We start from the raw sequence: 23,703 nt of genomic DNA on the forward strand, positions 1-23,703 counted from the left end.
GGGACATTTGTAGAACTAGTTCTAATCTACCATTTTTCTGAACAAAGTTTTGCTGTATCTTTTGTAGTTACGGTGCTACAACGCTAGTAATTCATCAGTGACTAAATGAACGTTCATTTAGTCACTAATAACTAGCATTGTAGCGCTGTAGCTACAAAAGATACAGCATAACTTCATTCAGCAAAAATATAGATAATAACATGTTCTACAAATGTCCCATATGTAACTTTGTCATATTTAGTCCTGTTAAGACGGTACTGTCACATGAATCAAAATTGAGTCAAAGTGATCAAACCATCCCTGGTTCGGGTCGATTCACCTTTTGATCCTGATTAAAGTTTTTTTCATCAGAGAAAAAGATGACGGAATCATTATGATGAGGATGCTTCAACCTACTCAGAAGTTTTTTAGCTTTCTCCAATCGCCGTGATTTGGTCGCAGCATTCATAAGTTGACCGCTGCGTAGCGCATACGAGCTATAACCAAGGTGTTTGGCTCGCCGGATTGGGAAGTACGAACACCCGATTTTCCGATCCATGGACCTTATTGGCCTCACTGGATTTTTTAAACAATTCTTTCCACTTTTTTGACTCTGTTCCGTTTGGCGGTAATGGAACGGCACTTGTATGCCTTCCGGGTAAGTGTGTAGGATTGCTTATCACTTTCCCAAGCCTTCTTTATATAGTACACTGTTCTTTCCGACACTTTTACCGACCGAACTATCTCCTTTACGCTTGCTCCGGCGCGTAATAGAACGCGAAGGGCTGACCAATTGTTTTCTTGTTTCGACATCTTTCAGTTTACTCAACACTGTTTGTTTACATCTGACACCCAATAGTATAAGCTATTCAGCCATTCAGTATATTTGAATATTGTTGCACAAGCATGAGAAATTACTATTTGAAATTTACTGCAAAAATTCGTCACGCATCCTGTATTTCTTCAACCAAATTAACTACTAACGGAGAAACAGTGGTTTTGTTGTTCATTTCATAAGAACCAGCCAAATTTGTGAAATTTTGTGGAAATTTGTGGAAACACAATGTGAATCACCCTTTTTTGCGAGTCACATGACTCAATACGACAATTGTCACTCACCGTGACTCGCCACGGTGAGTCGAGTCACCTAGGTGACGACCGTGTCACCTTTTGGATTCTGGGTTCACCATAGAGCAGTGCGAGTTCATGGCTTACCCTACGCCTCCATGCTTCCTTCTCCTGTACGCCGCCGACGATCGTTCTTAGTACTCGTCTTTCGAAAACTCCGAGCACTCGCAGGTCCTCCTCAAGCATTGTCCATGTTTCAGAGTAGAGAACAACCGGTCTAACAAGCGTCTTGTACAGAGTACACTTTGTACGGTGGCTTAGTCTGCTCGACAGCAATTGCTTGTGAAGTAGCCTATAGCAAGCACGACTTCCGCTGATAATACGCCTCCGTATCTCACGGTTGGTATCATTGTCCGCCGTCGTCGCGTGGGTCTATTCCGATTGTTCCAGTCCGAATTTCCGAATGCCTACAGGTCCAGTCCGAATGCCTACAGGTGCACAAGGCACTGATAGTTCCCATTATTCAGCCGTTTATCAGCCAAAGCGTACGTACTTTGTTGTAGTCGTACTTACTGCTGGATCCATAAAGTTTTTCAGTACCATTACAAGTAAGACGGCGCTTAGTGTTTCATTCCATTCAGTTGCGTCTTCTGTTACTTGTTTTCTTAGGAGAGTCTACAGTCAATCTTCATTTTCTTTCTTCTCCTTTTATCGATATGGTAGATCCTTCTATCAACTTGCCAAGAGCTAGGTGAACTTCTCCAATAATGTATAGGTATACCCTCTTGTTGGCCCTCTACTTTTCAAGATTTACCCCAAAGAGCAAAGCAAGAAGTTTCTTCACCTTGCAACATTCCCAATCTAATTTTTCCTCTCTTTCTCCTTCACGACTTGTCTCGCTCTGGCAATACTAGGCCGTATGGATAAAAACAGTTTGCTTAGGTTTTTCCGTGTAAATCTTATGGGAGAAGTAAAGAAAACTCTCATTTATACGGCCTACTATCAGCAGCTTTGCTTCATTACTTACTTCTAGAATTACTATTTCAAAGGAACAGAACCTAAACGCGAAAACCCGCGCTGAGAACCGCAGCTAACACTTATCCGTATGAACAACGTCACGTGCAGTACTTTGCCAGTCGTCGTCCCGTTAGCAAAACCAGTTAGATTAACCTATTTCCTTTCAGCGCCAGCGCTTTTCTATCGATTCTAGGGAAGATCATGTATGAGGTATCAATTTTGACCCAAAGAATCAAATAATGGTCACAGCTCACAAGGTTCCTTTTACAGAGCTTCCTTTTAACCAGTCCGCTGTGGTTTGAAGGTTACATAACATCTGCGACTTAGAGATTCTGGGGGAAATGTTGGGGTCAATTTCGGTTATGATTGGCTCTCACTGTAGTTCGGTTCAGTCCGCGGATATCCCAGCTTGATAAAAAGGAACGAACCAGTGTTGCTTCGATGACCCTCCCAAATTCTATTTTTTTCGCTCTTTCACCTTGTCACCTTTGTCTTCCCCTGGAGATACTTACTATCAACTATACCTTTGTTTTACTACCGTGAACGTAGGAATAATGTGTAAAAAGTGCCCCAACTGGGCAATACGCCCCAGTTCGTTGATTCCTAAACTAGCATAAATTAAAATGCAAAACTAACTAGAAACCTTACAATTCGATGAAACCAGCCTACTATGTAAGTTTGACAGTTGTGACTAGCTGTCAACTCAAAAGAAAAATAAATATGTTTTCTAACAGCTTCCGATGTATTTTTTTGCGTCGTGTCCGTAAGCCTTTTTTGGGGATAAAATCTTAAAATATCCTGTTGGTGCGATTCGATTGAGTGAAGTAAAGTTCTAAAACATTATCTCATGCGAAAAACCGGTGAGAAACGCTTAATTTACTTAATTATTTTATATTTTTCCCGACGTGTCGAATCCGGCCAATATGCCCCGCTTGCGATGGTGCAATATGCCCCATTGCAGATGTGGCTATAAATACAGATAAATAGATATAAGTAACAGTCTATTGCCACTATTATCCTCAGTTAGTTTTGTAGAATAAAAATGCTGGGAACGTCTAAATTCAAGGTGCAGTATAATATGCCCCATGTAGTAAAGAAAAGTTATCACAGGAGACCAAAACTAGGTTTATTTTATATGAAAACGCAACATTTTGACAGTATCTAAGAGAGTTTAACTTTCTACAAAATAGACCAGGCATATCAATTGCAAAAATACTCCAAACACAACGTGGAACATAATATATTGCAGCTGGGGCATATTGTCCGCATAGACGAGAAACCCAAATTTTAGACGCTGTTTTTATTCTACAATATTAAAGGAAGTTAACAGTTGTTATTAATTTTCAGCTCAAAAACGAACATGTATTCGTAGTTGTAACGTTAATCTTGGTAAGCTCTTTTGAGATATATCCATTTGTTCTTAAGGGGGACACATTGTACCACATTTTTATGATTCTTCCGCTATTATAAGTATTCTAGATTTGTATTAACAACGTTAACAGTAGCAACGTGTAGAGCTACGATCTATAATATCTGGTAAAAAATATAGGTATTAAAAGTCGACCAACAATTTTTCGTTTTGTAAACTTATCAACGGTGCCTAATTCTGCGCAGTTTCTTACCCATGTTCCTAATTCTGTGCATGTTTGTTCCTAATACTGCGCACCTAAAAAGTAACAATAAATACTTATGTCATGTTCTTTATATCTTTATACGCTGAAAGCACACCAAAAATTCGGCATTAGCCATTACCGTAATTAAATCCATGATCCGGCCTTCTTGTGCTGTTCAGGTGGCACAAGACTATTATTATCATTTTGATTGACTCGTTTTAAACATTTTATCCGCAATAACGGGAAGGGCGAATCGATTCGGGTTTTTTTTGCATATTGAACAACACACTTTAGACTAATATTAAAATTTGTGTTTTCATATGTATAAAAACCACCTCCCCACTCCTTGACAGCTCCATGAGGTTGGACATTCAAAAAACAAATCAGAAGACATGGTTTCATAAATTGGCGCTCGTAGATTTGGACCACGAGACGCAGCACAGTATGCCAATCAATGCAAGTTAAAGGTTTTACTTGAATTTTCATGCCTGTATTCCTCAGCTATTTGGACAAGGTTGCGTATTCTTTCGCCTTTTCTTTGCAGGATACGTGCGCATAATTTGGAACATGAATAAAAAATCTGTGCCTAAATCTGCGCAATACTGCATCGCATTTTTCTAAGGAAAGCACTGAATACAATCACTCTATTATTTAAAACATGACTAAAACTAATTATTCTTTCTAATTATGCGGGGTAATTTGATCATTGCAAAGAATTTCTATCATAAATTTGTTAATTTTCTAGAAGGTCAGTCTTAGCGTTGGTGCAAACGGCGATGTTTTCTGTCATACCGTGTCAACGCCATATTCAAGACAGTGCCTAATTCTGAACAGTTCTGATTTGACTTACATTTTGACAACATACTAACTAATAAAACCATTTTAGTAATACAAATTGTTAAAATTGTTAATGGTTAAATTGTTAAAATAGCTATAATTTTGTTTATATGTAAGTAAAATCTGCAACTGTCCAGAATTAGACACTTTCTTAAATATGGTGCCGGCAAGGTATAAAATATTTTCAATTTCACTTATCGCTCACTTTATGGCGTAATATTCAACAGACATTTATATAAAAAATAACACAATGATCATAGTTATGCACAATGTTGAAAAATACATATATAACGACTAATGCGCGGAATTAGGAGCGGTCAAGGTACTTTCTTGTGAATTGACTGACTTCATGAGGCTAAACTAACATTTTATCATTTTTTCTTCACTTTGTCCTGACGGTCTTCACCTCCGTTATGGCTCTCACTCGGTACTCTTTTTCAAAGTTCGTTATCTGGTAAATATGAGTTTTGTGTCTGGTTAGCAATGCGAATAATATTGATCCTTATAACCATTTAGTTGGAATCCTTGTTTTCCCACACACGCATTCTCATTCTAACAAACACGTCGGTATAAGCATCCTTTTCGGACTCTCACTCTTATTTATTCATGCATTGCGACGAGTTTTTGCGAGTGTGTATTTAGCTAACTGCTACGGTCGTCGCTTTTGTTCGTCATTGCAGCCCGAGATGCTGATAGCGACTATTCGCAAGAGCACGCACTCCCGCCCGTGAGTAGAACCGTGGGCGAAGATGAAGAAGAAAAGAAAAAGTAATGCAAAATCTGTATCCCAGTGCGCTATTTGCCCTCACGGGCAGCTGTTTTCTTACGAGTTATTTGACTCGCGGGTAAGCTATGTAGAAAGACGATATGAGGTTGTGCTATCGCGAGTTTGTAGGTAGAAAAATGTCTGCACACAGCAACGGTGACTGTTTGTTGTACGCTTGCGTGAGCGGCGTAAGCGTTGAATGCTATGCTTCTCATACTCTCTTGCGTGAGAGCAGACATGTCTGGTTTCTCGCTCGATTTGCCACATTGTTTAAGCCTTTAGAAAACATAACAAAAAGACCGTGAAAGGATGGCTAAAATACGAAGGAAAGACAACGACAAAAATGTGATGAAAAGATAACGAAAAGGCGATAAAAAGGTGGTGAAAACACAATGGAAAGTTGACGGAAAAGCGCCGAATGGTGGCAAAAATACTAAGGAAATAACATAAAAATACGATGAAAAAACAACAAAAAGACCATAAAACAGTCAAAAACAGAAGTCAAAAAACGACGAACAGATGATGAAAACATAATGAAGAGATGGTAAAAATACTATGAAAAGACGACAAATAGGAAGAAAAAAGAATGGAAAACAGATCAGCAGAAGCTGATAATAGAACAGCCAACAGAAATATGATGAAAGGGCATGGTGAAAAAACTGCGAAAAGAAGACGGAGAGATGACGAAAAAGTGATGACAAGTAAGCGAAACGGCAATGATAAAAGATGAAAACTGACAAAAAAGAAGTCGGAAAATGCCAAAAAGCGACAAAAAGACTATAAACAATTGCAGAAAGAGTCATAAAAAGAAGATAAACTACAAATGACGAAAACAAGGCGCTAGCAAGCGAAACCGAAAATGCTACAAAAAACGATAAAAATGACAAAAAATCGCTGATGTGAAATAATGAAGCCACAAAGGGTAACAAGAACGAAAAACGAGTAACAGGCGACTAAAAAACAACAAGACAGAATACATAACAAACAACCTAAAAAATTAAAGATAAAAGATGAAAAACCAAAGATCAATAACGAACGACAAGAGTAAGTTACCAAATCAAAAAATTCCTAATTTCCTTCAAATAAAATCAAGAATAATACCTTCAAAACATATACGATGAAGAATTTAGTGGAATGAAGCGGATTTCACCCGTATAAAAATAAACTGTGGCACATTAGGTACGCAGGTTACCATAGAACGATCCGCTCCGGTTACCAAGCTATGAAGAGCGCTACAGATTAATTAACTAGGACACTCTGCAGACACCTCGGAACATAACTAGAGCTGTCTTCATATCAGACGTTCTAACATCCCGGATTGACTGCCCTTGGAGCTCTGAAAAGACTCGACATCTTAACTCGGCCTCGATTAACACGGAACAATTCCTTTTTTTCATATACCGCACCGGCGTGCTAATTTAGTTAACAGCGTTCATGAGCTCCGTTAGCTGAAGGTGATTTTGCATGTAGAATTGAAGTAGAATAGTTTTTACGCAAAATTTGAAATTGTGATTCAAGAAAGAAAATACATGTAGATAAATGCAAATATTTTCAGCTGCAGTGCATCAACTTTTAATCTCTTTTTTTCATTTTGAAGGGTAGAAAATTGGCTATCGATTAGTTGAACTTCACGTTTTTGTAAGATCAATAGTACTGTTGATATTTGTGAGTTTGGTAACAACAAAACAAAAGAGAACGCACTTTTTTCAACTCAACTTTACACAATTTCAACTTTATCAAAGATATTAGACAAGATTAATGCATTTTAAGGATTTTATAAAAAACTAAGAAATCAGGTCAATGATAACAATTGGTTGAAAATTGTAGAAGTTATGCCCATTTTACTAAAGCAGTAATGTTTGCGCATTTGTCCACATGCAACAAATACATGAAACCTTTTACGGCAAGAATGTTAAACATGTTGGATTCCAAAATTATGTTAAACGAAAAAAATGTATGTTCAAGATCGTCCCTCATTTCAAAAAAAAGTTCCTACAACAGTCATATGAAAAGACATAAGAAGACAATTACACGATTTAAGACTTTTTTATAAATTGATAAAATAATTATTGACTATTATGCGCATGACATGATGAGGATCTTTTGAATAACTTTTCAATGGCTGAGGCTCGGTCTCCCTGACATGTAATTTATTTTACTACGATCGATGCATCAGCTTCTGTGCCGTAAGTGTAACTAGGAAGGTGAATTTCGTAATAGAATGAACCTAGTATAAACACTATTATGCTTTGAAGGATTTGAAAGGATTTGAAATTTGCAATTAAATAAAGAGAACGTTACTTGCTTACAATATGGTTATACAAAATACTGTCGTCTTTCATGATAATGCAACGATAGAATTCCTCACAACAAACCAGTAACAAAGGAATAAAAATCTAAGTGAAGATGAAATAGAGGTTTTCTAATTTTCATATCTTGTGTTCAAAGCATTATATTTTTACATCGTTTTAATTTTGAGATTATAGTTTCACTAACTATTGCTGTACGTGTTTGCTCAGTACTATGAATTCTTGGAAACAGAATTTATCTGAAACTACCAACTATAAATATATAATAGACACAAAATAATAATAATGACATGACTTAAATTTATTGAAGTCGTAAACCGCCCGACCGACTAAGTAGAAGTTCAAACACTTGACTCGGAAGGTCTCCTCCAATAGGTACTTTGTGAAATATCTCAAGTTAACCGATTTGACAGACAGACCAGTAGGTAGGTGGTGATGGAATGCAAAAATTAACAAAACAACCATGAACCGTCGTCTCTCAGCCGGGTTTGCTCGAACAGCAAAAACACAAAAAAAAAACCGACGAAAATGAGCAAACTTTCGACGCTTACCGCAATTAGCCCAAAACAGTACAAACGAGCTGCCAAATGACTTTTTATGCTACCTCCCGCCGGTGAAAAGCAATGAATTTCTCACCTTCGGTTCAACAACGTTCCCCGCTGCTGCTGCTTGCCGGTGGATGCTGTGGATGCTGTCTCCTGAGTGTCTCCGTTCGCGACGATGCGATGGGGCGACCCTTTTGCGTTTCCCTCCCGGTCCGTTCCGTTCCGATCCAATCCGATCCGCGACGGTCAGTTAAACGAAACTGAAATCATCCAATCTGGTAGGGGGCGAGAAAAAAATACGAGAGAAGACGTTATGAAAATATGTTTGTTGATTTTTATTATGCTTTCAAGTACTGTGCAGAAAAAACTGGCCATGGAGCAAAGGACTGAGAGAATGTAGATTTCTAATTTGCAAATTGTACTGTCGAAAAGAACCAACGACAGGAGAAGGTGGCGCAATTTTCGCTAAACGGTGGAACTAAATGAGTACGGCTGCGGCATCAGAAATTGGTGAAAGCCAATAAAATTGATTTGACTTCAGCACCACTGACTGTCTTGGTGGGACCCGCATGCGGGTCCGTTGTTTTTTTTCAGATTCGCTAAAAGCGAAGGGAACCATGATGTGCAATTCTTAGGAGGAAGGTTAGTAGTATGATAATGAGGGAGAAAATTAATGAATTAATTTTTACTTATTCGATGGAACATGAATTGCTGTACATGTACATGTAATAAAAGTATTTCTATCCGACAGAAAATTCGACTTTTTTATGATCGATAAAAAACAACAACCAACAATAGCACAGATATGCTAAATTAAGTTCCCATTTGCATTTCCGCGCACTTATTTCCTGCTGCCGCTACCCGGCGACGACGATGACTGCATCTTCTGCAAAGAGCAAAAACCGTGAAGTCTGTCCGTAAATGACAGCACCAAAATGGTCATAAACTAAACCGCACGTTCGTGGCTCTCTATCTCTCTCGGCTCTGTGCATTGCTTTGCGTTGGTTGGTTGGTACCTTTATTTATGTTCCGAAACACGGCGAAACGAGCCGCAGCGCGCGGTTTGCCGTGTGTCTGACTGAGGCGGCATAATTTTTGGCATACCCCGAAAGAGTGGCATGAACTTGTTGGGAACAAGTTTGTCGTACTTCTAAGCGAGCCTTAGTGCGAACCGGCGGTGCGGTGCAGTGGTGCGGCGCGAAACGTCACCGCCACCGGACGGCGTTGTGCACTTGAAGGGGTCATCAACCAGCCCCGAAATCCGCAGCATTAAGGCTGGCTTGGGTTTTATGTCTTTCCGGCCGCAGGTGCAAGCACAGTACGAGCATAATGCGCGGGCGCTAGTCAAGAGCCGGCCGCTGAAGTACGTTTATGGTAAAACGCAATTGTGTTACAGGGGCTGGCATAGTCCAGCTTCGCTGGGGACAATTATTTAAATTAGAGGAGTTCATAAAATGTTTAGATGAATAGAAGATTTCGGACGTTGAGTGAAAAGGTGACGCGCTTGGCAGGTCAACCAACCGTTATAAGCCTGACATAGTTGGGACGATGCGATATGGTGGCAAACAGCCCGTTAGCCGGTTTGGCTTGCTTTACGATAGGATGGCCTTGAATGATGTAAAAAAATTGCTATCCGTTGAATGATTATATTATGCGGTTGGCATTTGAATGGGCACACACAAGGAAGCGGGTTGAGTAGTTTTGAAATAATGGCGTCCTGTTGACCTTTATCTGTCTCTTATGTTTGAACAAAGACAAATGTCGTGTGTTCAGTGAATTGGTAGGATATGGCTGTTTAGAATTTACTGAATGAAACAAGAGCATGATGACTGTGGTTGTTCGGAAGCATATCATGTGGATTCGCGAATAGATAAGAATCGACCTTCTTCGATTTGTGTGAAAGCTAATATGTTTATTTTGTGTGATCGAATATGTTGCTTCAAACTATTACTAGGCAATTAGGAATCACGCAAACGTCGGAATTTCAAAGTCCTAGTATAATAACATAATTATGTAAAATTGGTTACAAATGAAACATTCAAAATATAGCCCAACGCTAGCTACTTCTCTGTTTTCATCTTTCTGGCAGAGCACCAATCCCGTTACAGTAAAAGTGTTAGTCTTTTGAGACTGTCCACGAATCAAACCATTTTTTTATTTCTTCATAAGAGCAAACGCAGCTAGTAACAATCGAAAGGTACAATATCCGGCGAATATCGCGGCTGAGGTAAAACTTCCCACTTTCTAAATAGTGTTTCTAAATAGATTTTAACTGATTTGGCTACGTGAGGCCGAACGTTGTCATGCTGTATGATCACGTTTTTCGTGTTTCTGCTCGTATTGTGGCCGTCGGCTCAGCTCAATAGGACACTACTTCTATTAACTACTGATAATAAATAACAGAAGTTGGCGCAAGTGTCTCATCATGCGCCATGCGTGAGAGTATGCTTGAAACTATCAATGTTTCCCTGCTGAATACAACAGATGTCGTTACTTCGTAGCGCATGGTTTGCATTTCCGTAGCAGCTGAATTTCACGCGACAATAAATTTACTGAACACAACACCCTTACTCTCTCATGCATCTCAGTTTCTTTTGTGTTTATCGTTAATCGCAATACAACGTTTGACACCTGAACCAATAAATAGTTAGTAAACATTGTTGTTATTTATTGCGTTCATGTTGCGAAATTTATTTTTTTCGAACTGAAATGTCGCAAACAGGGTTTTTCATAAAGTCCTATAAATGTACCTTTATAGGGCCTTAGGTTTTTAGGGCTCTCGAATGGTTGGTAGTAAGATGCTATGGAGAAGTTTAGGGAATATTTGTTTTTTATTAAAATTAGGCAGAAATCATGAAAATTAAGTATAACAGAGTAACTGTACCTCAAATTGTTTTTCAGGTAGGTAAACATAAATAAGTGAGAAATTTTGATTTTACTACCACAATGGTTCATATGGTGTCCTATTGCATCAATTAAATACGATACACAGTGTTAGTAAATAGTTTATTCATGTTCCGACAACTTGACGATTTCTCATCAAATAACATATATTGATGGTATAATCAGGTTTTCTTTTACCGCCAGGTGGATTAGGTCGGGTTTTTTATAACTTCATACGAGTGGAACTGCTGATCAGCCAGACCATGTGCCATCCAACGGCGTAAGCAACAATCGGATGGCTCAATATCTAGCTAATATGATGGATGGGATAAGACTTCCCACTTGTATGTTTCCAAGCAGATTTTACCGTGCCTCGTGAGACCGAGCGTTGTCATGCTGTAGAATTACTTGTTCGTGCCTCTGCTCGTACTTTTCTTACAGTACTCAGCTCAACGGCGTCAATTTAATTCTATTTCGTTCAAAGGTGATGGTTTCGTTCGGTTTCAATAGCTCATTATAAATAACATCGACTTGATCGTATCAAATACAACACAGCATAACTACTGCATCGTGAATACGAGTCTTTCCCAGAGTTCCCCCGTATGGGGCGAAGCTGAAGGATTTCATTTGATCAAATTTATTTCTCGCGGGCAATCTTCATTCATACTTGGTCCACCAAATCCTTATTTGCTCCCAGATTCGTTCCATTATCTGAAATCTGAAACGAGTGATCAGGCCATCAAACAAGACTGTGCGCTCAGTAAGCAAGTGCGCTATTTCGAGGTGAAAAGAACAAACTACCAAGCACGTAAAAATCGATTAGCAAGTTAAGTTGTACAACAAACTAGATTTTTCAACCTCCAACCACTCTTCCCGGTAGGAAGATCTGAGTTTTTCAACAGGATTTTCAATTATTCTTCAAACGTCAACTTGCATGCAGAACCAGATCTCCGTCTACTCAAACTTGTTCTGCTTTAATGGTGTACGAGACGTTGGGTTGTAGTTTGAAAAAAAGATTCGTGTTTGCTTTTCCGTCGGTTTAAGCGTCTCTAACGGTAGACCCTTCAACCTTCTCTTGCTGTTTGATATGAACTGGAACACGCACGTCATCATCCTCACTAGGACCATCCACTTAGATATTAATGTGACGTCTATCACTGGAGTGGGAAGCTACACATCGCGAACGTGCAGATACGTTCTCAGCTCTTCATCCATATCTGGACGTGAAAGCTTCTGGTTCGGTTAGTCTGCTTTTGGCAATATAGAAATATCGACTCAGTGAACCAAGTACTCGTCGAACCTGCTTCAGAGTCTTTCGTAGACTTCGTAAACTGGTCTGCAACATTTATACTCGTCGAAACCCACCGCCACTCCGACAGATTTGCACAGGAAATCATTTTGACAATACGAAGGCCCACGAACTCATTGTACTTGCGATGATCTGATTTGATCCACGAGATCACAGTCGTCGAGTCCATCCAAGAGATCTACAGCTTGATCTACAACGACTAGACCGTCTGGTACAGCAGAAGCCATCCTGGCACATCTTAGCACAGTTGCTTGCAGCTGTAGTCTTAGAACGGATACCACCTTCAGCGGAACCACTTCCGCTCAGCTAGTCACCAACACACACCGGGCTGTTCTTTACACCATCACTCAGAAGCACGTCGTGCACCCATAAGCGCCTTTCAGCATCTCGAAGTAACTCTCAGGACTTCGGATTTGCTCAATCATCGGCAACAAGGTTTTTCGATCCGTGAATTGATCACCCTAGATTCGACTTCACACCGATCTGTTGTCCAGGTTTCCCTAATCCCTACACGAGTTTCCAATGGAGCGAATATGTGTAAATTATCTAAGCCGATTATGATGCGAGGCTCTTCCGACCCGTAGCTTATCACAGGTAAAACTACTAAATGCTAAAATCATCACAAAAACGTAATTTATGATCTGTTCGTTTATAGGTCCAGAATGGCTTGAGAACTTTCGAATCTTTCGAAATCTGTTTTTTATGAAACTATAAACATGAACGAACTGTTTTTTCATCGGATTGTTGAGGTGATCTGACAGGTGGGTAGCTTCAAGATGATCAAAAATTTGCTGCATCGTGATCCCAAACTGACGACTGGATTCCAGACGATCGGCTCGGGAGGTTTGAGCATTGCGTACATCCAGCAACAGCATCTACAGAAGCTTTTTGGATTTTCCGAAGAGATGACCGAGGCCATCAATGACGTCTGAAATGGATTCTGGAAGAATTCCGATCGGCTTCCTTGCAAACTGTCTTGAAGTCGTTTCAGGTTGTCCAAATTTGAGAAACCACACGGCTTGTCTAGCCGCTATCTGCCCCTTGGAATACGTAGTTCGCTTCCTTCTAGACGGTTGCTTATTTTGCGGTAGCCACTGCTTGATCGATGACAGCTACTTTTGTTGCTTACCTGCTAATAGACGAGAAAGCACTTCTTGTTCCTTTCGAGACAGCTAAAACTTCCCACGCGCTTCTCCGCATTCGAATCGCGCAAGACATCTTTAGTTTCATATTCCCTAGCTGCGTCGGATGAACCGTCGTCTTCATTCCCTTCTTCGCTTACCCGCAAACTCGTGACACTTTTCATTTAACTTTGTCTAGACGGGCCGGCTGCCTGCCTTTCCGTAACGGGTACGGATGCCCCCCACTGATCTGCTTCCTCAGCAAAATTTTGACTTTCTATTCGAAGAAAGATACAGTTTCTTCTGCTCACGCAACCAAAAGCAACTTCCGCAACAGCTTTCTTTGTCGCAGTGAACTCGTCAAGCATCTTCCTGTGTCTATCTTTGTAGGTTTTCACTTCGGGCAACTCTCGTTGAAGCATTGCACGTTCCTCCTGCAATATGCGATCTTCCAGCTTTTGTTTTTGCTGCAACTAGTTTTACGCTCTTTCTCCGTCTCTAAAATTTCATTACTTTCTTCCACCGTGTCTTCATCAAGTGTAAAAGAACTACCGTTTCAAAAAATATTGATTCATATGTCTGACCGCATTTTAAGGTCAAGACTAAAACACGAGGTTGGTCTATCCCATAGGCACGGAGCCTTTAACCCGAAGATACGCGCTAAGAATCGCGGCTAACACGCTAACAAGGCAGTGCCTTGTAAGTCACAAGTACCTGTACAGTTTCGTCGTCTCGGGAGTAAAAACGAGCTAGGTTAACTGAAGTTTTTGGAGCGACTTAGTAGAATACGAAACCTAAAAATTAAAAACGAAGAAAATATTATATTCACGACAGATACGTATTTCGCCACAACGACTACTTGTTAAAGAGAAAAACAAGAGGACCAATTCTTATGAAATTCGGAGGAAAATCAAGACTGAATGGTGCGACAAACGGGACAGGGCAAGAAGATAAACGGAATGCAGAAAGAGAAAACCGTTTGCTGAAAAAAAGAAAAAAAAAACGTGAGAGAAAAAAAGGAGGAAAACGAGACGAAGACGACAGAGAAAATGGAGAGTAAAAACCAAACCGATAGAGGAAACGAAGAAAACGGGAAAAAGTTATCAAACAGAGAAAGAAAGAAGAAACAAAAAATAGGAAAATACGGACCAAAGAAAAGAGTGAAGAGGGGAAGAGTAGAAAACGAAAAACAGGAGATATAAAAACAAAACCGGACAGCAATCGGGAAAAGAGAATCAAAAATAGAATAAACGTGATAAAAAATAACAAACGAAGCATCAAAAAGAGGTAAAAGAAGAAGACAAAAAATGATAAGTAAAATGAGATAAAAAGATTTAAAAAAAGTCGAAAACTGGAACTGAACAAAAGCATGAGAAACGACGGAAAACAGGGAAAAATAGTGAAAAACAAGACGGGGAACAGGACTAGAAATTAGAAAAAATGGAACAGGAAACGAAGAAAAGTGGATCAATGAAACAGAAAACACGGGACAGAGAAAAATAGAACGAAAACGAGAAAACGAACGAAAAGTAGGAAACTGAAAGAAAAAGAAGAAATGTAAGCAAAAGCCGAGAAAACAGAAAAGAGAAAGAGACAAAATAGAATAAAAATGGGAAAACGAGACTGCAAATGAGTAAAAAATGGAACAGAAAAGAGATAAAACGTGTGAGAGAATAATCTAATCTAATGTTATACTAACGCAAAACTTCAAATTCCAATTAGTCCAATTTCAAATCCAATTTAATGTCCAATATCAAGTTCAACTTCAAGTGTAATTTCATGTCCGATTTTAACCTCAATTTCAAGTCGAATTCAATTCCAATTTTAGTCTAATTTCTAGTCCTGTTTCAACTTTGATTGTAAATCCGATTGCCCCCGAAGTCCCGAAGCACCGCAGTTTTCAACCGAATCGGCCGGTATTTTTGAGTTAAGTAGCAATAGATTCGCCATCCTACGATTACTCGTTTCTTTTTCAGTCCAAAACATTCTTCTGAAAAGTCAGGTATCCCACGCCAGAGATAACCAACAATCGGACTACTATTTAGCAAACTTAACAAGGCATCATTTCGTCACAACAAAGTGCCAGACTAACACCGTAATAATGACCAAAATAGAGTGCCATTCACACGCGAAAAACTGTTAAAGTTGTTCATAATATAGTCCTACGACAGTTGATCCTAAATTGTGAAAATTACCGCCGCTGCTGCTGTCCAGCTGCCGGCAGCTACCGTTTTCAGTCGGTTACCATTCGAAGCCAAAGAAGCACCGACTTTGCGCCCGTGTTTTTTTCCTTTTCTTTTTCAATTATTGCAAAACAATTTTTTCTAATAGCGCAGTTCCAGTCACGATCTAATGGAGTTTGGAAATTAGTTTTCTTCGTCCGCCTCTGGTCGCGCTTCTGTGAACAAGCTGTTGGCTGCTTACACGGTACCTACTACGTACCAGTACCAGTCAGTAGTGCGCCCGGCCGGCAGGTTCCCTGCAATCCACACAAACAGATAACAGCCAAACAGCCAGACGACGAACCGAACCGACTGAACCGAACCTGAACCGACGAGCGAGGACGTGTGGGTTCGTCCGAGTGGAAATCAATTCCCAGCGAGCTTCAATGGCTTTTCAATAAAAAAAAATCTACTGTAAATGTGCGACCATTCGATTCAATTCGAACATGACGCGCGTCTTGAGGGACCGACTGCGGGTGGCCGGCCGGATGGCTTTTTTTTTTGCTCTAGCCGAAGAAAAAAGGAATAAACGAAACGATTTGAAGAAGTAACAACAAGTACGGAAGAACCACCCAGAATACAACGTGAAACCATTCTACTAGAGTCGAAGTCTAGAAGTGAATTTCATTAAACAAATTACCTTGAATTATATATTAATTAAGGTCGCATTGAAACAGGTTGATAAGTGATTCCCGAGTTGAGACTTGAAGTGCTCTTGTTCGGATTTAGGCCGGTTCTACTTAGTTCTACTCTTCAGCAGTAGCAGCAGCTGCTGCTGCTGCACCGAGCGGTGGCTTTGATGGGTGGTTCTTGGGTTTGCGTCTGCTGCGTTCGATTTTCGAGATCGTTTCGATTGTAGCACAGAACACTTGTTGAGGTATAATCAGTCGATTCGATCAACAACAAGCAATCAGGACAATAACAACGTGGGTTTTATTATTGCGGTCTTCAGTTGGAGAATAATATTCATATTATTCTATAATTAATGACATTATTCGAGTAGGCACGCAGCAAATTGATGTCATCACATCCAAGGTGGGTTGGTTTAAGTGATGTACTAATTAACATTGAGCTTATTTTCCGCCGGAAACTTGAATGTTTAGAAGCCAGCATAGTTCGTTAGAATCAAACTTTGCCAAATTTAATTCCCATTTTCGAAAACAAAATGTGTGTTCTTGTTTCTATTCTGGGTGACCGTGCTGGTATCGCCTTTTTTGTTACCGCACCGGAGCAAAACAATTCAAATTTTAACGTTCTTCTTCAAACCCCAAATGTACTTTCACTGATGAAGTTTTAGGTGTCGTTAAAATTCATAATTTTCCTTTGGGTTAAAGCTAAAACAATTGTAACTGTATTCAAAATTTAAAATTAAATGTCAATTCGATTTTCAGCAGATTGTTTTTTGTTCTCACCCATTCAAGTTATTTATTCCGATCAATTCCGTTTCGATATATGGGTAATTGAAGTCGATGATGAGTTCAGTTATCTAGAGTTGCGTTAGCAGCATTGAACGAAAAAACTCAGTGATCAAAGAAGTGGCAATTTTTCTACAGCCACGAGACAAACTTAAAAAATATAGTTCAGTGCTCTTTCGTTTTCATGCAATAATGAGTGCTTATGTTGTTCGCTTTTTTACCGTCACGAATGAATAGAGTGGATCAAAATTAACTGGTTTAAAATTTTAATCTTCAATTCAGCCACGAAGAAGAATGAGCAAGTAAAATAAGACAATAAAAGTCTATAACAGTGGAAGATCCAATACAGCCAAATTTTTATATGCTTTTGTAGTATTGTTTTTCACTACTTAGTCGAAAGCCATTGAAACAATAAATGATTTTGATCGCGAGAACAGAAAGTTGACACCTTTTTTAAGAAGTCAGTGCCGGTTGGCTTTTGAATTTTGGAGACTTGGTAATCCTAATGAGTGCTTAATCACGCCCCTACACGACCCTACCTGCTTTAGTGAATTGTTTAAGTGTTTTGCTTGAATGTTCTCTCTTTGAGCCATTACTGTCGTAATTCTTAACACAGTAGAATTCGACTTTTTTATCTCCTTTCCTTCGCGTTTTTCATTTTCGTGTGTGCCGTTTTCCTTATCATGTTTTTCGTTAATTTTTGTTCTTTTGCTCTCGGATTTTCCTTTGTTATTTCCTGTTTTTCACCTTTTTCTCACCCCTCTGTTTTTTTTTCTTTGGGCCGTTTTTCCTATTTTTCTTATATTTTAGCTTCTTTCTGTTCCATATTTCTCCTTTTGTATACCGTTTAACGTTTCGTTTCGTGTTTCATTTTCACTATCTACTTTTATTTTTTTTTAATCTTCGTTCCTTCTCGAATTTTCTTCGTCTGTGCCATTTTTTCTTATTTTCCCTTCTTTTCTGTCACATTTATTCTGTTCTCCTTTTTTCTCCTTTTTCTCCCTCTTTACCTACAGTCTTTTACCGTTTTTCTTTTCTTTATTTTTTCTCCGATCTCTTAAAACTCCAATTCTACTATATCTTTTCTAGTCTACGTTCACGTATTTTTCCATACCAATTTATCCCGTTTGTCCTCCATTTTCATTTTTTGCTTACCATTTTCTGTATTTTCTGTTCCGTTTTTGCTCTTTGTTGTTCTCGTTTTCAATTTTTCTGCTCTTTTCATTTTGCTCTTTTTCTATCCTTCTTTTGTCTCGTTTTTCACACGTTTATTATATTATTTGTCGTTTTTGGTCTTTTCTCCACTCTTTTTCCAGTTTTAGTTTTTTATGACATTTTCACTTCCTTTCTTTCTCGTTTTTCATTTTCGTGTGTGTCGTATTTCTTTTTTGCCTGTTTTTGAAAAAAATTTTCCATTTTACCTTCCAAGTTCCTTTGTTATCTTTTTTTTTCTTTTTTTTCTCATCCTTCTTGCCTTCTTTCTTTGGGCCGTTGTTCCTTTTTTCTTTCTCCTGTTGACTCATCTTTCTCTGTTTGATCACTTTTTTCCGTTTTCTTCGTATTATCTATCGGTTTTGTTTTTTCGCTCCATCTTGTCTGTCGTCTTCGTCTCGTTTTCCTCCTTTTTTCTCTCACGTTTTTTTTTTCTTTTTTCTGCACACGGTTTCCTCTTTCTGTATTCCGTTTATCTTCTTTCCCTGTCCCATTTGTCGTTCCATTCTGTCCTGATTTTCCTCCGAATTTCATAATAATTGGTCCTCTTGTTTTTCTCTAGTTGTTTCATTTTTTACCGTTTATGTTGCCATTCTATTTGTCCTCATTTTTCCTCGTTTTTCTTTAACGTTTTCCTTCTATTTTCTATTTTTTCGTTTTTTCTCTTCCATTCTTCTTCCTTTTCTGCTAAGTCTAGTCTTTTTTGACTCGTTTAGCTCCTTTTTCTGTTCCGTTAGTATTCGTCGAATTTTTTTATCTCTTTCTCTTTTCGGTTTTCATCTTTGTGTGCCTTTTTTCCGTTTTTGATGCCCCGTTTTTTCCTTCTTTTCTGTCACGTTCATTCTGTTTTTGGTTTATCCTTTTCGATTTGCTCTCCGATTTTCGCTTTGTATCTCTCGCTTTCCGACTTTTTCTCTTTTTGCCTATTTCCTTGGTTCGTTTTTCGTGTTTTTCTTTATTTCTTTTTCTGTTCCGTTTTCCTGTCCCAGTGTAATTTTGTTCCATCGGTATGACCCATTATTTTCCCATTTTCTTCTATCGGTTTATTGTTTCTCTTGCTCTACTCTTCTTTGGTTGTTTTGGTTTCTTTTGTTTTTGTTCAGTTTTCCTTTTTTGTCTCGTATTTTCTCCTTTTATCTCACGTTTTCCCCTTTTTCTGCCCACCGTTCCATTTTTCGCCCTATTCAGTGCTTTTCTGTTTCGTTTTTCGTCGTTTTCAAACCAGTTTTTCCTTTTTTACTGTTTCGTTCGTTATCATTTTTTTGGTCTTTTTTCACTTAAGACTCCTTTTCTTTCCCATTTTCCGCGTTCCACCTCTTCCCTTTTTCCTACAATTCGACTTTTTTATCTCCTTTCCTTCGCGTTTTTCGTTTACGTGTATGCTGTTTGCCTTATCCTGTTTTTCGTTAATTTTTTTTCTTTTGCTCTCGGCTTTTCCTTTGTTATTTTCTGTTTTCCATCTTTTTCTCACCCCTCTGTTTTTTGCTTTGGGCTGTTTTTCCTGTTTTGCTTATATTTTTTCTTCTCTCGGTTCCATTCGTTTTTCGTCCCATTTTTATCCTTTTGTATACCGGTTAACGTTTCGTATCGTGTTTCTTTTTCACTATCTTTTTCTATTTCTTTTTATCTTTGTTCCTTCTCGAATTCTCTTCGTCTGTGCCATTTTTTTTTATTTTGGTGCCCCGTTTTTCCTTCTTTTCTGTCACATTTATTCTGTTCTCTACTCCTTTTTTCTCGTTATTCTCGGATTTCCTTTTTATTCTCCCGTTTTGCGTTTTTTCCCTCTTTACCTATTTCTTTGGTCCATTTTGCTTCTTATATACCTTTCGACCTTTTTTCCGATTATCTTCTAACGATTTTCTTTTTTCTCTTTCGCACTTTTTCCTTTCAGCTTCTTTTGCTTTCTATTCAGTTTCCCTTTTTTGTCCTCTATCGGATTTTTTCTTTCCATTTTATTACGTCCTGGTCTGGTCCATTTTTTGTACGTCCTGGTCCTGGTCCATTTTTTGCCTTATTTTACTATTGTTTTTTCTTTTTGTTTCGTTTTTCCTTATTTCCAGACCCGTTTTTCTTTTCTTTATTTTTTCTTTGATCTCTTAAAACTCCAATTCTATCTTTTTTTTTAGTCCACGTTCAAGTATTTTTCCTTACCGATTTATCCCGTTTGTCCTCCATTTTATTTTTTTTCTTACTATTTCCTTTCTTTTCTGTCCCGTTTTTGCTCTTTGTTGTTCTCGTTTTCCATTGTTCAACTCTGTTTGTTTTGCTCTTCCTGTTCTCCTCTTTTGTCTTGGTTTACACACGTTTTTTATTATATTTTTTCTCGTTTTTGGTCTTTTCTCCACTCTTTTTCTAGTTTTCGTTTTTATGACATTTTCACTTCCTTTCTATCTCGTTTTTCGTCTTCGTGTGTGCCGTACACACTTAAAAAGTTCGGTAAAATTTTACCGAACTCTGAACAGCGGAACATTCGGTAAAAAATTCGATGGTGCCAATCGACGTTTACGGATCGTTATTAATGTTTGGTATCATAAAAAAAATTTACCGAACGTTCGGCTGTTCAAAGTTCGGTAAATTTTACCGAACTTGGTACTTTTTTTAAGTGTGTATTTCGTTTTTTTGTCTGTTTTTGACAACTTTTTTCCATTTTACCTTCCAAGATTCCTTTGTTATCTCCTGTTTTTCGTTTTTTTTTCATCCTTCTTTCCTTCTTTCTTTTGGACAGTTGTTCCTTTTTTTATTTTTTCTGTTCCTTCCCGTTTTCGTCTCAATTATCTGCTTTTATGTGCCATTTGACCTTTTTCTCCGTTGTTATCGTTTCCTTTGTCAGTTTTTTATTCTTCTTTTGCATCTCTCATTTCCTGTTCCTGTTTCCTCTCTCTTTCTCACCTTTTCTGTCGCGTTAATTTTTCTTTTTTTTGTCCCGTTTTCCTTCTGTTTGTCTCGATTCTGTTTTGTTTCTTTTGCTTTTTTTTGTTTCCGGTTTCTCTGTCTTTTTCTTACTCGTTCTCAAACTCATGTTCCCTTATTTCTGTTTTTTTGTGATTTCCTGTCCCATTTCATCTTTTCTTTTGCTTTTGGCCTCCGTTTTGATCGTTTTAACACCCTTTTTATCCAGATTTTCATTTTCATATATGCCGTCCTTCTATGTTCTGCTTTTCCTCCTTTTCTGTCAACAGAATGTGTTTTTTCCGTTACTTTTTTTCTGCTTCCTTTTTTCTTTTCTGACTCGTTCTTCCTCTTTGCCTGTTCCCGTATCTTCATTTTCTTGTTCCTATATTTACTCCTTCTCTTTTCCTTCTTTGCAATTCCCATTTTCTGCTTTTTTGTCCCGTCTTTACTCTTTTGCTATCCAGTTTGTCCTCATTTCCTGTCCCGTTTTCCTCGCTTTTTTAACGTTTTGCCTTTTAACTTTTCCATTTTCCCTCTTTTTCTGCCTAGTTTCCTCTTTTTTGCCTCGTTCCGCGTATTTTTTCCCGTTTTCTTCTTTTCACTTTTTTTTTCTTATTTGATATCCAGTTTTCGCTCCCATTCTGTCACGTTTTGAACTTTAAAAAAAAATTCATGTGACAGAACATAATTTTCCGAACTTTTCCTTTGGGATTTTACCCTAGCCCTTAAATCATAATTCTACTTAAAATTATATAAATAATTAATATAGGGTATGTTGCTACATCGTCGTAATTGCCTATTCCCGTCCTATCCAACACAAATTATTAAAAATATCACCATTTTTATGACACACAATGCAAAACTAGTTATTCCCTAATATTTTAGTTAGTTGTCTATCATACGCAATCAATCAAAGTGAGCTGAGATCTATTTAAATGCTTTTTATCATTAAAGAAGTCCTACCAGCCAAATTTCCTACGTTTTTTCGTGCGACGAAGAAGACAATGTCGACTAATCGTTTTAATTTCCGTCATTCGTAAATGAAAATAACTCACGCAAGGCATTGTCGTTATTTTACAGCCAGAAAAACTTGCCTGACCTACAGAAATTTTGTAGAATAACATTTGTCATGCCGTCCTACACAAATACATGCGCGTTAGCTTCGTAAACATTGTTGTGATTTTTAGTTCGGACGATGAAAAATATTGTTGGCCGGTTTTTAAACGGTACGACGAATTTTAGTAATGAAGTCAGATGCGTAATTTCAATAATATGCTTTAATAGTCGCTTTTCAGTGATTTCAAAGTTCACGGATCGGAAGGTAAGTGTGTTTTAGTCAAACCAGTACAAGAACTTTTGGAGTATTCACTAAATCCATCCAGCAAATGATGAAAATTAGAATGGCTTTCCTTATTACGACGGGAATTAGAAAAAGACCTTAAATTGGGTTTAAATTGGACTTGAAACTAAGTTTGAAGTCGGACTTGCAATTGGACTTGATACTAGGCTTGGCAATGGACATGAAATTAGACTTGAGATTAAATTTAAAGAAGGAACTGAAACTGCATTCAAGTTTGATATAAATTGGATTAAAATTGCACTTGAAATTGTGTTCGAAATCGGACTTGAAACTAGAACTTGAATTTTGATTTTTGACTGAACTTAAAGCTAAAACTATTTTTATACAATGAATTTACTTACTTATCAATCAAAGTGAAACCTGCAGACTTCTGAATTACAGAAATTATTTTGTTTTCCATAAATTTTATAGAGAAAATGGGGAGTGTGCTGCAGCCTGGGCACGCCAATGTTGGTTATTAATTCTATTTTGTGACCGTGTCTAAGGCGATGGTAGGATATGAACTACATTCTTGAAATAGTGCTTTCAATATGAAACCTGGGTTTCGGTAGAAAAGGCAATGGTAATTTTAAGATCATAAACAAGAACAAACCGAACAAGATTTTCAGCTCCAACGATTGTCATCAAATTTGACGCTCAGCGAAGGCCACATTGAACGACATACCAAGTGCAGAAACTGCCACAGTTAGACCCCTGCTTGGTGCTTGCATCGGCACTGTGAATCTAAACGCGGCGTACCGCACATTTTCGATTAACCTGTAAACAAGTTAATAACCGGTACGATCGAAATGTCAACAGATTCTCACATTCGGCTGGTTCCATCCAGCGTACCGGGCTCAGTTCCGCAACCGACCGGCCCCCTTAATGACTACTACCGACAGCCGGTGTAATCCCTGGCCGCAGGGAGTCGTGTCCATGGATTGCCGTTTTTTTTTTTGTTTTGTTTTGTTTACCACGGCCAAGCGGAGCCAGCTCCATTCACCGAAACTAATCACGGCAAATATCACGACTTTTTTTTGTTCAATAAAAATTGATCGATGAATCTCGAGCTGGCAATCGAATGCTACATTAGACAACTACCGGCCGTAGCTCGGATTGATTGATCCGGGTCCAAAATTTAGCTGGAAATTCTTCCGTTTTTGCATATACAAAACG

The 23,703-nt window shown here is 38.4% G+C and overlaps 1 protein-coding gene across 2 annotated transcripts in view; it reads right to left on the bottom strand.

Moving 5' to 3' along the window:
• LOC128735044 (uncharacterized) overlaps positions 1-23,703 on the bottom strand; it is a 291,676-nt gene that overhangs the window by 117,059 nt on the left and 150,914 nt on the right. For both annotated transcript variants that reach the window (XM_053829511.1, XM_053829510.1), the window contains one exon: positions 8,226-8,409. The gene's annotated coding sequence lies outside the window, so the exon portion shown is untranslated. The remainder of the gene's footprint in view (positions 1-8,225; positions 8,410-23,703) is intronic.

The sequence above is a fragment of the Sabethes cyaneus genome, chromosome 2 (genome assembly GCF_943734655.1).
Source record: "Sabethes cyaneus chromosome 2, idSabCyanKW18_F2, whole genome shotgun sequence".
NCBI classification, from domain to species: Eukaryota; Metazoa; Arthropoda; class Insecta; order Diptera; family Culicidae; genus Sabethes; species Sabethes cyaneus.